The sequence below is a fragment of the Rhinichthys klamathensis genome, unplaced genomic scaffold, assembly GCF_029890125.1.
Source record: "Rhinichthys klamathensis goyatoka isolate OS25496 unplaced genomic scaffold, OSU_Roscu_1.1 h1tg000019l_1, whole genome shotgun sequence".
Classification (NCBI taxonomy): Eukaryota; Metazoa; Chordata; class Actinopteri; order Cypriniformes; family Leuciscidae; genus Rhinichthys; species Rhinichthys klamathensis.
In genome coordinates this window covers 2864137-2882148 of record NW_026606570.1, presented here as the reverse complement: position 1 = coordinate 2882148, position 18012 = coordinate 2864137, and the positions used below count along the sequence as shown (strand labels likewise).

General features: G+C 39.0%; 1 protein-coding gene across 3 annotated transcripts in view; it reads right to left on the bottom strand.

Annotated features, from left to right (window-relative positions):
* The window catches only part of abr (ABR activator of RhoGEF and GTPase), a 490805-nt gene that overhangs the window by 244366 nt on the left and 228427 nt on the right, over positions 1 to 18012 (bottom strand). The window lies entirely within an intron of this gene.

Sequence of the window (18012 nt, the reverse complement as noted above, 5' to 3'; positions counted from 1 at the left end):
TAGAAAGATTACACTTGAAATATAGTTAACATTTTTATTGTTGTTGTAATTGTAACCTTTTTAATAAAATAGCAAAAATATAGGTACAAGGTAGATGTAAACAAAATCTTAAAAGGTCAATATGAGCCTTCTCTTTAAATTATTTGTATTGTGTTTTATTAGTGACACATTTGGGATTTATTCCAAAACTTTCTGTAAATACAGTATGAGAATTAACTGCACAATTACTAGAAATGTTTACCTTGGATATTATACAATTTGCAAGCACAATTTGAAGAAGAAAAAAATTGGAACCAATTTTGTATTGTATATATATATATATTTTTTTTTTTTTTTTTTTTTGTCCTTGCATTCTTGTGGCTCAGTGACACACCTGAATGAAAGGCTCATTAGTATGCAGCCCCATTAGTATGCAGCCCCATTATGCGCTCTATATGCGGGCCCATTGTCTTCTCAGGTGTGAATCACAGCAAGTCACGCCTCTGCGCATATTGCCTTTCCAAACAAAAAGTGTCATATAAAATTTAAACGAATGTATTGTTTTATGTGAATGATTAGGCATGATGATTTTCAGATCATTTTGAAGAAAAAACTCAAGGCGACAACATCCATTAGTCAAAAGTCTTGTGGACACATTTAGTATGTGTTTTGTGGCCTTATTTCAGAAACTTTAAGTTTTAGTTTTTTCAATAACCATGCATAAACAACATTCTCTCAAAAATACAAACATGTACATACATGTTGCTGACATATTATGGTAGCCCTGTTTGTGCTAAATAGAGTGTAATTACACCTTTGCCAGTAATTTGTTTATAAGCAACTGAAAAAAGCATAAATGTCAGTGCATGTCCAAACATCTGAAGGACCCCAAAAAACCCTTAGACCCCAGAGGGATATATTATTTAAATCAGTTAAATGATTGTTAGGCTGCATAAACTAGGTCAGCCGGAACCGGGACCACTTCCTATAACACCCGATGTACTCGTTACATCATAAGAAGAATGGCATCTAGGCTAATAGTAGTCTCTCTGTTTATCCCGAAGTTTACTGTAGTCATCCAGATCCGGGCCGTATCCAGATCAGATGGTGGACCTGCGCCTAGATACGACCACAACGCATGATGTAGTCAGCCAGATCCGGATCAGATGGTGAACCTGCACCTAGACACAAACACAACGCATCCCTGAAGTGTCAGCAGAAATTGTGTCAACTAGACTCTTCCCTGTGAAGGCCTCATCAACACAAGAGCCGACTGTTTTTACTGTACTGGTTTTGTCTTTGTTTATTTTTTTATTTTTTTTATAATCTCTGGAAGAGATTTTGAAGGAGAGCGGGAGAGTCTTCACTCCGATGAGGCGAGTGAAGGAGTAAGTTAGTTATACTGCTGAGAGTATAAGAAGTCGCTGAGAGCGTAACGGCAGCAGACAGCGCACGCGAAGCGTGCTGTATGGGGGCCCCGCTGGGCATTACTGGTGTAGCACCACCTCAGCAAAGTACGTCCCTGGGCTAGAGGTCCAGTGGCACCGTAAACCGGCTCAATCTCATCCATCTCAGACAGGGGTGGACCAGTATTACTTTATTTTATTTTTTATTCTAAACTGTTTTAATTATTCTTATTTGTTTTGATTATTATTAATTTTTAATTATTAATAATTATTAATTTCTTCTATGTAAAGCACTTTGAATTGACATTGTGTATGAAATGTGCTATATAAATAAACTTGCCTTGCCTTGCCTTGATCTGCCTGCATTGACACCATTATATGAGAACTGAACTGAGCTGGACGATGATATCACTGTTTTCTCCTAAGCAGCTGTATAGATAAATGTACTAAATTAATAACTTTTTTACAACAAAAATAAACCATCACAGAACTTACTTAAGCTGGACTATGACACTATTTTCGTCTAGATCTGCTGTACAGCCGAAACAGACTTTGTTGCATTATTTTCCTGTTATCACTGTAAAGCTGCTTTGAAACAATCTGTATTGTAAAAAGCGCTATTTAAATAAAGATGACTTTACTTGATTTAACAAATGAGACCTTATTTTAAAGTGTTACCAAAACTTATTCTGTAATGCTATTATGGCCTTTTTTTCAAAATTAACGAAACGTTAAAAAAATTAATTATAAAATGTGCTAAACACAGTTCTGGTAAGTCCATGCTATTTTTTAAATCAGAATCATATATTCTTAAATAAAGACCAGGGAACACTAATTTTACATACAGTTCACCGTGAATATGACATAAATGGTTTGCAGAATTACATTTTTAACTGTGGAATTAAATATACTGCCCATGGCGATATATTGGTTGACCACTATTTCAGATTTAACAAAGCAAAAAGATCTAAAGCACTGTCATTCAAACTCTGCCTTGATCTCGGCTCTCTCTTTCTTCTTCCCAGTGTCTTTTATGATCCATCTTCTCTGTTGTGATTCATGACTTCTGTAAAGTTATGGATTGCTGTATATTTCTGTCCTGAGTTAAGAACTGCATGATGAGAGCCTGTGTTCTCAATCTCCATCCCAGCATGCTCTTCTCTCCCACTGCTCGGGAGAAGTCTGGAACACAACACATCACTCGGACGTGTCATCGTCGCCAAGCAACCCTGCATCAAGCACTTTTCATCAAGTGAAACACAGACAAGAGCTGATACACGCATACACGTCACCAAGACGCAAAAGGAACATTTGTTGTGAAGAGAGAAGCATTTGTGGGAAGAGATGACCAGAGAGAGTGAGTAACAGAGAAAGAAAGAAAGAGAGAAGGGTGACTAATAGAGAGAAACTCTGGATTGGAGGCACTCCATCTGAATTTGCTCATCCTAAACCTTTCCTTCTGTTCAAAAACAAAACTTTTTTCCTCGTCTCTTTTATGCTTAGTCTTTCGTGCTTCTTTTCCTCTTCGCTGAGTTTCCAGAGCAATAGGGAGCCTATAATTAGCCTCCATCTGCTAACTGAACCACTGTCACAATGTTTTTCTAATCACACGCACGCGCGTGAGTGTGTGTGGAGAAAACTCAGAAAAATCATGTGTCATTGAAATTAAAACACCTGCCAACCTGCCAAATGAGGGTGAAAATCCACTGTGGTGGGTATCAATACACTATTCAATTTGGCGGGTTATGATTCATAATTTATATTCTATCACTTTGCATGCCATTGCTATTACAGCCCTTCCCCTAAAAGGAGCCTCAACCATTAGCAAAACAACACATAAAGAGGGTCGCACAATGAAACGCAGCGCCACATCTTTAGAATTCAAACACATTGTTTTTTATGACCGTACACACACCGGTGGCGCCCAACTCCATTAAAATACAACGATTTAGGACAAATATAAGTACGTAGCTTACCGACTTCACCAAAGGAGATTATGTATTATGCATTTTTCAGTAACAGGTTTATTTTTGTGGCTTGAATAAATAAGATTCATTTAGGTCTAGAGAAACAATATAGGTCACACTTTATCTCCGTTTGCGCTGTATTTATTTATTTTTTTCATATACCTTTATTGGTATAGCACTCATTGACAGCACTTTGTTCATTCCTGAAGTAAACTTATTGTAATTAGATTCACCATTTTGGACAGCCACATTGAACTTGAAAATGCGAGTACAGAGTGACGCGACCGGAGTGCGATAAGCCTGCCTGTGAGAATCTCATCACAGTGAGATGTCCGAGGCACTTCCTGTCTGCTGTGCGACCGATCAACGCTCCGACAGAGCCCTATAGGAGACAATTAAGAGACTACTTTTTCCAACCTGTTCTCATAAATGTTGTATGTCCAAGACTTTTATTGATTTATCATTATAGGCCGCCTGCATTTCTGTAAAGTAAAAATGATTATTATTTTATGCAGCCCTACAAGTATATAAGGCACAACAAACCTAGTGTTCATTATATATATATATTATTTTTGTGAATTTTAAAATCGCAATTTTAACCAGAAAATCACAATTAGATTTTCTTCCCCAAATTGTGCAGCCCTATAGTTTTTCCTGATATCGACATGTTCATTTTGTTTTTTTTTTCTTTATTTTTTTTCCTACATTTTTTTGTTATGCAGGGAACAGATGACACTGATGACTGATGAGCCCTGCTGACTTAAACATACACACAAGTCTCTGTACTTGAACATGGTAAAATGAAGCAAACATTGGAAATGGGCACAAAGGTATGTGACTGTTCACGTCTCTCTGTTCAGATCAGTGTGCTCAATAATGTGCCTTTTTGTCTTTTGTATTTTAGGACTATGCTGTGTTGTAAATAATCCAAACAATCAAAAAGCCATTATTTTTTAAATCTCTCCTCATTCTTTGTTTATAGTTCCCTCGCAGTCCCACATGATAGGGCCATTAGGGGAGGGTCTTTGTCTTCCCAGGTGTGAAATACATCTATATTCATGATTCACGCCTCATGGCATACAGCTTTCTTACACAAAACATGTCTTACAAATTTTAAATCAATATATTGTTTTATGTGAATGAGTGGGCAGGATGATTTTCACAACTGGATCAAATAGTGTCAAGAGGCTAAAAAATATTTATTTAAAAATTCTATATCCGCCAGCTCTACATTTTAGCAAAACACCAGAATGATGACGTTCCACTTAACTCTGCAGAAAACTACAGAAATCAGAAGGAACGCCTGTCATTCACATATCCTATTCTACATTTCTTATTTTGGATAATGCTTTTAGCTATCAGTTAGTTAGTATAGTATATTCATGGTTCGATTTAACACACACTACTGTTCAATAGTGTGGAGTCAGTAAGATTTGTTTTTGAAAAAAAAAAAACTTTTATTCAGCAAGGATACATTAAATTGCTCAAAAGTGACATTTTACAAAATATTAATATTTCAAATAAATGCTGTTCTTCAGAACCTTCTATTCATCAAAGAATCCTGAAAATAACAGTTTAAACTAAATATCTAGCAGTACAACAGTTTTCAACATTTATGATAATTCTAAGAAATGTTTCTTGAGCACCAAGTTAGCATATTAGAATGATTTCAGAAGAATTGTGTGACACTGAAGACTGGAGTAAAGGTTGCTGAAAATTCAGCTTTGTCATCACAGGAATAAATTACATTTTAACATATATCAAAAAAGAAAACAGTTAAATCTAAATTGTAATACTATTTTGCAATGTTATTTTTTTTTTACTGTATTTTTTTGCAATTAAACTTTTGTTGCACCAGAGCACCTAGAAACAAAGCAGTCTGAACTCACAGAGCTGCTCCCTATCTTGAGTTCGTTAATGAGACACACAGCACACACATCCTCCCCACACACCTAGTCAGCTATCTACCTTGATAGGATTTATGGCCATCACAGACATGTGAAACATCTGTTTCTTTGGTTTCACACACAAGCCTGAATATAGCTGTTATGTTCTTCTGGCAGTACCGCTCGGCATCTCCTCTCTGCTAAACTGTTTATTTCAGTCTCAAGTTCAACAGATGCTCCTCTATCCTTCAGCTCTTGGTCTCAGAGGAAGATGATTCTTATCAGATGTATTTATATAGTCTAGCAAAGTACTGCAAGATGTATTTTGTCTTCTTGATATGAGCCCACATACAGTATACCTATATAAAGATAGACCAATACATAATGCTGTACATTCTCAAGGCGGGTATAAAGAATAAACCCAGCGATCAAGTAAAAATCACACAGAACACTCCAATTTGACATTAGCCAAAAAGGAAATTATTTTCAAAAGCAAAAAGCCAAAATATAAAACCTGGACTGTATAATAAGAATTTTGATTTCATGTTGAATTTAAAGCCACTGTTTATATTTACTTTTATACGTTTTTTTGACAGAGGTCTTTTGTGCTCTTGTAACTGTAACTGTAAACTATAATTTGCTCTGGCCCCCTTCCTGTTTGCCGGAGTGATGAGATAGTTAGTAGACTGTCCTCACTCAATGGCTGACTGGCTAAGTGGTGTCCACAAAATAATATAGAATTTATAGACAAAGTTTTTGGGCAGACCTGACCTGTTGAAAAAAGATGGTATTCATCCCTCCTGGGATGGTGCTGCCCTTCTCTCTAGTAATACGGCACATAATTCTTAGAGCTCAAACATGAATTGGGGCTCAGGTCAGGAAGCAGACAGACTGGCTAAACCGACTGTCTGCTAGCTGTCTCACGTCACTGAGGTCAGATAAATCCCATCACATAGAGACTCTATGTTCACCTAGATATCATCATATAGAAACTGTCTGTTCCCCGAATTTATTGTTAATGATATGATTACAGATTATAACCTAGATGTGCTGTGTTTGACAGAAACCTGGCTAAAACCAGACGATTACATTACTTTAAATGAGTCCACCCCCCCCAAGATTACTGTTATAAACATGAGCCTCATCTGAAAGGCAAAGGGGGAGGTGTTGCTGTAATTTATAGTAATATCTTCAGAATTACTCAGAAGTCTTGTTTTAAATATAATTCTTTTGAAGTGTTGGTGCTTAATGTAACACTATCTAGTGTAAATTATAAATCACGTTTGAGATTTGTGCTGGCTACTGTATACAGGCCACCATACAGACTTTATCAAAGAATTTGCTGATTTTCTATAAGAGTTAGTACGGCTGCAGATAAAGTCCTAATTGTTGGTGATTTTAACCCTTTGGGGACCAGAAACGCGCCGGTGCGTTTTGCTCGATTTTTTTCACATAGCAGAAAAATAGACTTAAAGTACTACCATAATTTCTGTTTATATAGAGTTAAGAAATATGAGAAAATAATCTGTTAAATGTTTACTTTTTTATGTGCCCACATACAATCGAAATAAAATATTGTGCTTTTGTAAAATAAAGAAAATAAACAGGATGTGCGTTCTGCCTCTCCGTCACCGTGAACTTTTTTTCTGGAGCACGTCTCTAATCTTCAACACAACTTAGCTAATACTATTCACCCAGCCATAAGCAATATATCTTTTAAATCATTTGAGTTTGTACTTTTAAATGATCCGATTCAAAACTAAAATAAATATTCTCCGTTTATGTCATCTATATAAAAAGAGAGACGTGTCAGCCGTTCTAATTATCTTTCTCTCAGCTCATTATCTCTGGTAATGTGACACGCCCACGGAGAGCACGCGCTATTCAAACGCAAATATGTGAAGCAACACATTGAGACGCGTTAACGCCCATAAACTCTGAAAACACTATATTTTTTAGTCAGATTAATCTACTGTCGTCTTGCGCGGCTATATGAGGAACAATCCTGGGACATTTACCACAGAACAAGTGCTGGTTTATTTTCACTTCGAGGATGAGCAACAGATCAGCTGAGAAGTAAGTGTTTTATGCAAGTGCTTTGTTCTAATCGCGATATAGAATAACGTTAGTGTCTGTAAACGTAAAAATAGCATACTGTTTAAATGTGAATCATGTTTGTGTGTGTGTGGGTGTGAATGAATTAATGAATGAATGAATGCACAGATACGCACTGTTACAGACTAAATAAAAGACAACATTTCGACTAGTTTTGGATAAAGTTTTTACTCTAAAATAGACATCAAATAAGCTTTTGTTTAGGAGTTTCTGCTCATATGTTAAATATATAGTATGTTTTGTCAATAAACTAATCAACTAAGATGTTAAAGTGTTTGTTCCAATGCAAGCTATATCAAAATAATGAATCCTCAACTTTGAAATATGTCTGATCAAACTAAGACATTTATGGAAAAAGACAATTTTCTTTTCAAGATGTTTCCAACTCCAACTTTGAACTTTGAACTGAAATAAAACCATGTCTATATGGTGAAGGGTGTGTGATAGAAGTGTCCAGACGTATGCACCCTGTATTTTAAAGAAGAACATTTAATTATTTGCGATACATTATTCATTCACAAAGAATTCAAGGACATTATTCATGTCCCTAAAGGTTGGAGTTTTCCTCATTTTTTTAATTAAGGCATTAAGATTTTTTATTCCTCTTTTTAGTCAACTTTAGCATGGGTGTGTTCACTTATTCTAAGCAGTGTGTGTGTGTGTGTGTGTGTGTGTGTGTGTGTGTGTGTGTGTGTGTGTGTGTGTGTGTGTGTGTGTGTGTTGTAAATAAATCCAAACAATCTAAAAGCCATTCTTTTTTAAATCTCCTCATTCTTTGTGCAAGGCTCCTCTAATGATATGGCCTGATAGCACCTAATAGGGCCATTATGGGAGGGTCTTTGTCTTTCTCAGGTGTGGAATGCCACACATATTAATGAGAGATCACGCCTCCTCGCATAAAGCTTTCTCAAACAAAACACGTCATTAAAAATGTAAAGACTTTATTGACTTATCTGAATGAGTAGTCAGGATGATTCTCACATAGTTTTGGAGCAAATATTCTAGACTATGTGATACAATTTTCAAAAGTCTTGTGAAGAAATAATCAATATGTGTTTTGTGGCCTTATTTCAGAAACTTTTATTTTTAAGTTTTTCAATAACCATGCATAAATAATATTCTCTCAAAAATACAAACATGTACATACATGTTGCTCACATATCATGGTAGCCCCGTTTGTGCTATAGACCAATTTTCAGCCGACGTCACAGTTACGTCACGGCGCTAGCTGGTGGCAGAACAAAGGGAAAACTGGAGGCGGCAAATACAAACCAGCACAGATTCGGCTACAAAATAAGGATCTTAAATTATTCTTCTTATTATTAAATGTCATCTTGTTGTGTTGTTGGGTGCAAGAATCAATGAAAAATTAATATGCTTTATCTGCAATTTTTTATTTCTAGAAATATTCGCCTCATTAAAATTGCACCGTAATGTCCCTCTTTACATTGTCGTCTTCTCGGCGCTGGCTAGGCAGAACTGCAGATCGTACCACACAAGTCTTGTACATGACCATTCAGCACATAGTTATAGGCATCTAAAGATTTACATGCCCTCCGTTTCTCTATCAGGTAGGTGTAGAAGTAAGGCCAATCAACCTGAGGTAACGTTAACGTTAATCCTGTCAGATCCTCAATTGGCGCTTTTCCACTGCTGGTACGGCTCGGTACGGTTCGACTCGGCGCGGAACGGTTCGGCTCGCTTCGCTTTTCCACTGCGTGGTACGGCACGGTTCGGTTCGCTTTAGCTCGGTTGCTTTTCCACCGCAGTTAGTACCTCTTCAAAGTGGGTGGGACTGATCGTTATTTTGTCCCTACACTGTTGTAGGTCCGGTGATAGCCGTGTGCGGCTAAGAGCTGAGCTACTTCTTGGAACACTTTTTCATTCCGTTTTGCCCCATCCAGCTCTCGCTGGATCCGCTCCTCGGCAACCAACGAGAGGAACGTCTGCACCTCGTCCACTGACCACGATTCAGCCCTTTCTTTTTAAAGTTTAAAAAACAGATGCTACCGCGTTGGCTGTTGTCTACTGGTTATTTAAATCTAGCGGGTTTAGTGTCCAATGACGCTGGTAGTGACGATTCTGTCTGACCAATCAGTGATCTGCAGTGTTTTTACGTCACATTTTAGTACCGGTACGGTACGCTTGGAACCTCAACAGACCAGGTACCATTTAAAGCGAGCCGTACCGTACCGGACCATGCAGTGGAAAAGCACCACAAGTGAGCCGTACCGAACCGAACCGTGCCGTACTATGCAGTGGAAAAGCGCCAAAGCGTGCCGTACCGAACCGAACCGTACCGTACTATGCAGTGGAAAAGCGCCAAATGAGTGTACGGGTCGGCCAATCTGGTTCCGTCCGATTAAAATTAACTTTTGCAAATAACAATCGTGGTCCTGGACAGTGAGTGACCTTGCACATTAAGATAAAATCGGATTTTCTCCAGTCATTGTTAAAAACAAGCTAACAAAACTTGCAGACTTTACGTTAGTGAAGCGGCCAGAGGGATCGTTCTGCCACCACTTAAGCTCCGCCCACATAAAAACGTCACCATGTTTACCAACTGAAAATTGGTCTATATGGAGTGAATTTACACCTTTGCCATTAACATGTTTATAAATAACTGAAAAAAGCACAAATGTCAGTGCATGTCAAAACATCCCAAGGGCCCCAAAAACACTCTGGTCCCCAGAGGGTTAATATACATGTAGATAACGGACCTACTCATTGTCGTAATCATACTCTAGATCTAATATTATCACATGGAATCATTGTCGATGCCGTTGAAATTCTACAGCAGAGCGATGACATCTCAGATCATTATCTAGTCTTGTGTATACATCTAGCCAAGGTTGAAAAGCCGACTCAGTGTTACAAATATGTTAGACCCATCACTTCTGCCACTAAAGATTGCTTTATTAATAATATTCCTGATCAGTTTCATCTCCTCAGCATCCCAGATAGCTTAGAAGCACTCGATATTGCGACAGAAACTTTTGAGACTCTCTTTTCCAGCACTTTAGACACAGTTGCTCCTTTGCGCTTAAAGAAGATTAAAGAAAATACTCCACCGCCTTGGTGCAACGAGCAGTAACTCAGGCCCTTAAGAGAGCAGCCAGAAAAATGGAGCGCAAGTGGAAGAAAACAAAACTAGAGTTTTTTCGCATTTCATGGAAAGAGAGCACGATTGTGTACAGGGAGTCCTTAAAAGCTGCTAGATCTGCTTATTTTTCAACCCTATTAGAAGAAAATAAACAAAACCCTAGGTATTTATTTGAAAACGTGGCTAAATTAACGAAAAATAAAGCTTCAACCCCAGATGTTTCCAAGCAGCACAGCAGTAATGACTTTATTAACTTCTTTACTTACAAGATTGATAATATCAGGGAGAAAATTATAACTATGCAACTGTCTACAGTATCACATCAGGCAGTGCATTGTAGTCTCCTTGAGGAAAATTTGTATTCACTCATTGCTATAGGAGAGGAAGAATTTTCTAAACCCTTTAAATCATTTAAATCGACAACATGTATGTTAGACCCTATATCAACTAAGCTATTGAAAGAGATGCTTCCAGAGGTCATAGATCCTCTTCTTAATATCATTAATTCATCTTTGTCATTATGATAAGTACCAAAAACTTTTGAGCTGGCTATGATTAAACCGCTTGTTAAAAAAACACAACTTGATCCTAAAGAATTAGTCAATTACAGGCCGATTTCTCACAACTATGTTCCTTTAAAAAAAAAGAAATGGTATCTGCGAGGATTTTCAGGCAGGATTTAGACCGTACCATAGTACTGAGACAGCTCTCAGAGTCGCAAATGATTTGCTCTTATCATTCGATCGTGGTTGTATCTCTCAATTACAGTTACTCGATCTTGGTGCTGCATTTGATACTATTGAGCACAACATGTTGGCATTAGTGGAATTGCATTAGCATGGTTTAAATCATACTTATCTGACCGTTATCAGTTTGTAGCAGTAAATGAAGAGATGTCTTATCGATCAAAAGTTCAGTATGGTGTACCACAAGGCTCAATGCTAAGACCTTTGCTGTTCACTCTGTACATGCTACCCTTAGGAGAAATCATTAGGAAGCATGGAATTAGTTTTCACTGTTATGCTGATGATACTCAGCTCTATATTTCTTCAGGCACTGACGAAACTTACCAATTCACAAAATTAACGGAACGTAGCTGATATAAAAACCTAGATGACTAGTAATTTCCTACAACTTTATTCTGAAAAAAACAGAGATTCTAATTATTGGACAAAAAACTTCCTCACGTAATAACCTAGAATACTGTCTAACACTTGATGGCTGCTCTATCAAGTCTTCGTCGTCAGTTAGGAACCTGGGTGTGCTCTTTGATACCAATCTTTCATTTGAAAGTCACGTGTCTAGTATCTGTAAAACCGCATTTTTCCATCTTAAAAATATATATAAATTACATCATATGCTCTCAATGACAAATGCAGAACAATTAGTTCATGCGTTCATGACATATAGGCTAGATTATTGTAATGCTATTATGAGTGGTTGCCCTGCACGCTTAATAAACAAACTACAGGTGGTTCAAAATGCAGCAGCTAGAGTTCTTACCAGAAGCAGGAAGTAAGACCATATCAGCCCGGTTCTATCAACACTGCATTGGCTCCCTATTAAACATCGTATAAATTTTCAAATATTGCTGATTACTTACAAAGCACTAAATGGTTTAGCTCCCCAGTACTTGAGCAAGCTCTTAACGCATTATAGTCCTTCACGTCTATTGCGATCTCAAAATTCCGGCCAGTTGATAATACCTAGAATATCAAAATCGACTGCTGGCCTTTTCCTATTTAGCACCAAAACTTTGGAACAGTCTTTCTAAAACATTGTCCGGAAAGCAGACACAATCAGTTCAAATCTAGACTAAAAACACATCTCTTTGACCTAGCATACACATAACACATTATAGACTTCTATAATTCAATGTTAGGCTGCATAGATTAGGTCAGCCGGAACTGGGAACACTTCCCATAAATCCTGATGTACTTGGTACATCATAAGAAGGATGGCGTCTACGCTAATATTTGTCTCTCAGTTTATCTCGATTTTTACCGCAAGTCTGCCGGATCCAGGCCGTATCCAGATTAGAGTTGTTCCGATTCCGATACTAGTATCGGAAATGCCGCCGATACCAATACAAATTCTGGCATCGGTATCGGCGAGTACTTCTACCCATGTACCGATCCAATACCCTTTTCTTAAACAATAACTAGTTATGCACGCTAGCTTTGCTTAACGCTGCAAATCGGAGATCAATTCTTCTTCGCTGCTCTAAACAGAGGAAGTTGTGCTGTTGCCACAAGTAACCACTGTTTAGAGCAGCGAAGAAGAAAGCGCGCGCTAGCAGTATGTCCGCTGTTTGCCAGTATTTAAGACTGGACCAACCAGCCAGTAAAACGGCGACATGTCTCATATGCTATACTGCAATTAGCAGCTAATAAGATTAGCAGCTTCAAGACTTTATAAAGCATTTGAAGACGCGTCACCCCGACCCGCAGAACACAAAGGCAAGGGCAGAGAAGGATGAGCCGCGCCAGAATCAATAATCTCTGGAAGCTTCATTCAAACGAAGAGAAACGTTTTCAAAAGACAGCCAACGAGCGATAAATATAACCGACAAAATTATAGTTTATTGTTCTGGATGACCAGCCGCTGTCAAAGCTGAAATGCCGTGTATTTAAAGCTGCAGTCGGCAAGTCTGGCAGATTGAGTGGATTTAGGAAAATTTTGAATGTTTACAACTCTCATGCCCCTCCCCCACTATCAACGGATACCCTCCCACCGAGTTCATGCTCGTCAGTGCGTGTGCACCAGATTTTCAGTGAACGCGCCCGTCTCATCAGCATCCATCAACACCATAGAGTATTTGGAGGTATGCTGTCCTGGCTAATCTACCGATAGATTGCAATTGCTAACGTCATTTATACTCTAAATGAGCTTACTTGATTTTCCGCCATCACTCTTCGTTACTGTGCGAACTTCCGCGAACTTCAGGCGTGTGCATGCCATGTGATTGTAACGTGCGCGAGGGGTGGCGTGTACCCGATCTGTGATTGACAGTCAGATCTCACACCCCCCTGCGCTGATTGGACATGATGAACCGGGAGCTGTGGATTTTTGCAAAACAAATAACACGCTCCAGGTGGAGTTAGAAGCTCGGGTTTTTTCTAAAACCACTTTATTTATGTTGTTCTGTCAGATTATAGTGTCGATTTCACTGAATATGATCAAAAAAATGTTGCCGACAGCAGCTTTAACAAAATTGTTTCTGGACTTTAAGTCATAAAGTTATTTTCTTATATTATTCATATATCATTTTTTAGATTCCTAGATTTATTTGTTGCACTTTTTTATACAGTTTATTTTTTATTTTTTATAGTAAAGGAGTATTGCAGCTGCCAGTCTCTGCTTTAACCGAGGAGTTTAAGTGTGCCAAGGTCAGACTGGAAATTACTTTAGTAGAGTCACGCGACAAATGTGTAAGGGAGGCAGCCCCTGTGTTAAAAACTGGTAGAAAGTGGTCAGCAAAGAAATCTGTAGTAGAGGCAAAGGCTGACCTTCAAATTGGGGATATCGTGGGACAGGTACAGCATGGAAGAGGGGGTTTTGGGCTCAGTTTAGCTCCTCCTAAATGGCACAAGGCAGGCCCAGCTCAAAGGAGGAAGCTGGTAGTCAACGAGGTGCGAAAGCAGGAGGAGAGGATGAGATGTATAAAGGCCATTTCCCAGGCCAAGCAGGGAGAGTGGATGAGATGGGAGAGTGTGGAACAACGCAAAATGGGCTGGCAAGACCTTTGGTCAATGGAAGAGAGTAGGATCAGTTTCCTTATTAGGTCAACATATGATGTTCTCCCATCACAGCAGAACCTAAACCTCTGGGTAGGAGAGGATCCCTCTTGTCCTTTGTGTTCATCACCTGCCACATTAAGGCACATTTTGACAGGATGTAAGGTGGCTCTTAGCCAAGGTCGGCGCCATGACCAAGTATTGCGGTGTTTGGCTTTAGCATTGGAAGGCAAGCGTAATATGACCAATAAGTTACACTCTACAACCCGGTTCCTCAGAGACGTCGGATTCAGTGGCCAAGAGTTGCGTCGCACAGTAAAGAACTTATCTGAAGCAGCAGAAAGGAGCAGCAACTGGCTGTGGTTGAGACGGAAAGATTCTAGCTGGCTGTGTACAGGCCGCCACGCTACGGTTTCGTAGAATTCTTGAAAACTTGAAGAGTCTGTTGGTTTATTTGTATAGGTTGTATAGTATTTACAGTCATTACATTCCTGTGTATATTGCGTGAATGACGGGTGGTTGGGCAGATATTGTGTTTTGCGGTAGGTGGTATGCCATACGGAACCGTTGCCACTGAAACTGCATATTAACGCACCAGTGGGGCTTGACAGCCTTAGTCAAACGGGTTGGCGCGTATGGTTGGGTTGCGGAGAGATTGTGGTTAGGTCTCAGCAGCAGGAGGGATGTAGAGGTCAGTAAGCTGGGCTGAGTTGAGTGGGGGACGGAGGGGGGTGACTCTGGGACGCCAGAGTCACTGTCGAGCCCTCTTGAGGTGTCGTGGGCTAGTCGACGAAAGACTGAGGACGGAAGGTGCCCACTTGAAAACCCTAGAGATGTCCCCTACTTGGCTCAATCCAGGCGGTTGTCGTGCTGGTCCACTAGGGAGACCACACTGTAGTTGCAGCCGTCGTGTGTGCTGACGCGCCAAGTACACTGCAGTCGTTAACGCCGGACAGAAGGGGAGTCACACCACCATATGGAAAGAAGCGTAAATGGGTGAAGCATAGTTTACTGTAAAGCTACGTCTTAGTGTTGCTTATCTTGGCGAAAGCCGAGGACAAATCAGCATGAAGTTTTAACATCTACTCTCGTGTAATGGAAATCATTATTGTAAATCTAAAATACCTTTTTCAGTTTAAAGAATTAGATGTGTGACTGCATTTTAAGTTCTTTTTCACTTAAGAAAAATAAATAATATATTGCTGTGAATTGTGAAATGTATGTCAGATAATAAAAATACTCTAGTTCACTGTATTTGTTCATGTTTTATTAAAGGGATACTCCACCCAAAAATGAAAATTCTGTCATCATTTACTCACCCTCAAGTTGTTGCAAACCTGTATGAGTTTCTTTCTTCTGCTTAACACAAAGGAAGATATTTTGAAGAACGATTGGAACCAAATAGTTGTTTGGCACCATTGACTTCCATAGTAGAAAAAATAAATACTATGGAAGTCAATGGTGCCAAAGTTCCAATCGTTCTTCAAAATATCTTCCTTTGTGTTCATCAGAAGAAAGAAACTCATACAGGTTTGCAACAACTTGAGGGTGAGTAAATGATGACAGAATTTTCATTTTTGGGTGGAGTATCCCTTTAAGGGATAAGTCTGAAGCACACCATAAAATAATTCTATCAATTCATACAGGGCTAGTATGAATTGCAGCTGTATAGATACACACCCAGGTATCGGATCAGTACTCGGTATCGGCCGATACCCTGAGTCCAGGTATCGGAATCGGTATCGGGAAGGGAAAAAGGGTATCGGAACATCCCTAATCCAGATCTGATGAAGGACCTGCGTCTGGACACGACGACAACGCAGTCCTGAAGTGTCAACTAGTCTCTCCCCTGTGAAGGCCTCCTTCCCTTCACCTCTGTACAGATAAAAATTTGTGTTGGCGGCCCCTAAGTTAATAACTAATGATTTTTGCAACGGAAGTGAATTAATCAATCAAAACTAACTTTAGCTGGACAATAACTTTATTCTAGAGCTGCTGTAAAGCAAAAACAATCTCTGTTACTGTAATTTCCTATTATCACTGTAAAGCTGCTTTGAAACAATCTATGTTGTTAAAAGCGCTATATAAATAAAGGTGACTTGACTCTTCACTGCCTTTTTTTACATTAAAATACAGTAAAACAGTAATATTGTAAAATATGATTACAATTTAAAACTGTTTTCTATTTTAATATAATTTAATATGTAATTTATAGTGTGCTATTGGCTCACCAACAACAATTCCAGATCAAACACCAATTGAATGGCAGACAGCGTATCAAAATTGGGCAGTGGAATGTGAGAGGTCTCAACAAGCTTGGCAAACTAGCAATACTCAGCAAAGAGTTTGGACTGGGCATCAGTATCTGTGGTTTGTCAGAAACTAAATGGTCAGGTACTGGACACTTTACAACGGTAGATGGACAGACAGTGGTGTTTGCAGGTGCAGACAAACGAGAGCATCATGGAGTTGCTATATGGGTCTATAATTCCACTACCCCCTGTTTGACATCTTATAACCCAGTGAGTAGCAGATTAATCTCTGCTACATTTGCCTCGAAACCAAGAATTGTAACGGAGATACAGTGCTATGCTCCTACAGCTGACAAACCTGATGAGGACGATGAACAGTTTTATAATGAGATAGAGCAATTACTTGCAGAGACTCCCAAACAAAATATATTGGTAATTACAGGTGACTTCAATGCCAGAGTTGGAGAAAATGCAGAAGAAATGGTTCTAGGAAAGTAGGGACGTGGCGACAGAAAGGAACACGGTCAGGTATTGGTAAACTTCAGTGCAGAGCACCGTCTGGTGATCACCAACACCCTTTTGTGTCTACATAATAGACACAGATACACATGAAGAAGCCCAGATAGGGTATACCAAAAAAAATAGCACCTTTGAATTAATAAATAGGAAGCATGAAGCTAAAACAAAATCTACAAAGGAATATATAAATCTCAGACGTAAAGTGCAGAAGATGCTTAGAAAGGATAAACAGGCAGAATTGGAAACATTGTGCAGTGAACTGGATGAGAATTCAATGAGGGGCAATAGCAGATCAGTTTTCCAAACAGTGAAAACACTTACCAGGATTTTTCAGCCCCGCACTGTTAGCCATCAAAGATGTCCATGGGATCAAACAAACTGAACCAGAGAAGGTATGTCAGCAATGGAAGGAATATTGTGAGGGATTGTACGATGATAAAGAGGAAAATGTAAAAACTGTTGTTCAAGAAAGAGAGCACCTCCTTTGAAGGACGATATCCGTCTTGCCCTGCTGCGATTATCTAACTAGAAAGCAGCGGGTCCAGATGAAGTAGCAGCAGAGCTTTTAAAGTTTGGAGAAGATGTGACATTAGATCGATTGCAACAGATCTGTACAGAGGTGTGGGACCATGGGATTTGGCCAGAAGAATGGACAAGAATGCAAAGTCAGTTTCATTCCACTACCTAAAAAAGGTGATTTGACTCAGTGCGGCAATTATCGAACTATTGCACAGGCTTCACATGCTAGCAAGGTCCTGTTTGAGTAATTTTGGCTCAAATACAATCTAAATTAGGAGGAAGAAAAGTGTATCCAGGCTTTTGAGAACAAGTGCATTAGAAAGTTGTTACGAATCCAATTTCAATGGATAAAACTGATACACAACTGAGCAGCTTTACAAATTGGCTAGAAAAACGATTGAACTACTGAATCACATTAAATCCCGCAAGTTACACTATTTTGTTCATGTAATGAGACAACTAGGCGATATCATTGAAGGCAGCATCAGGATAGGGTTAGTGGAAGGTTTTAGAAGTCGTAGAAGACCAA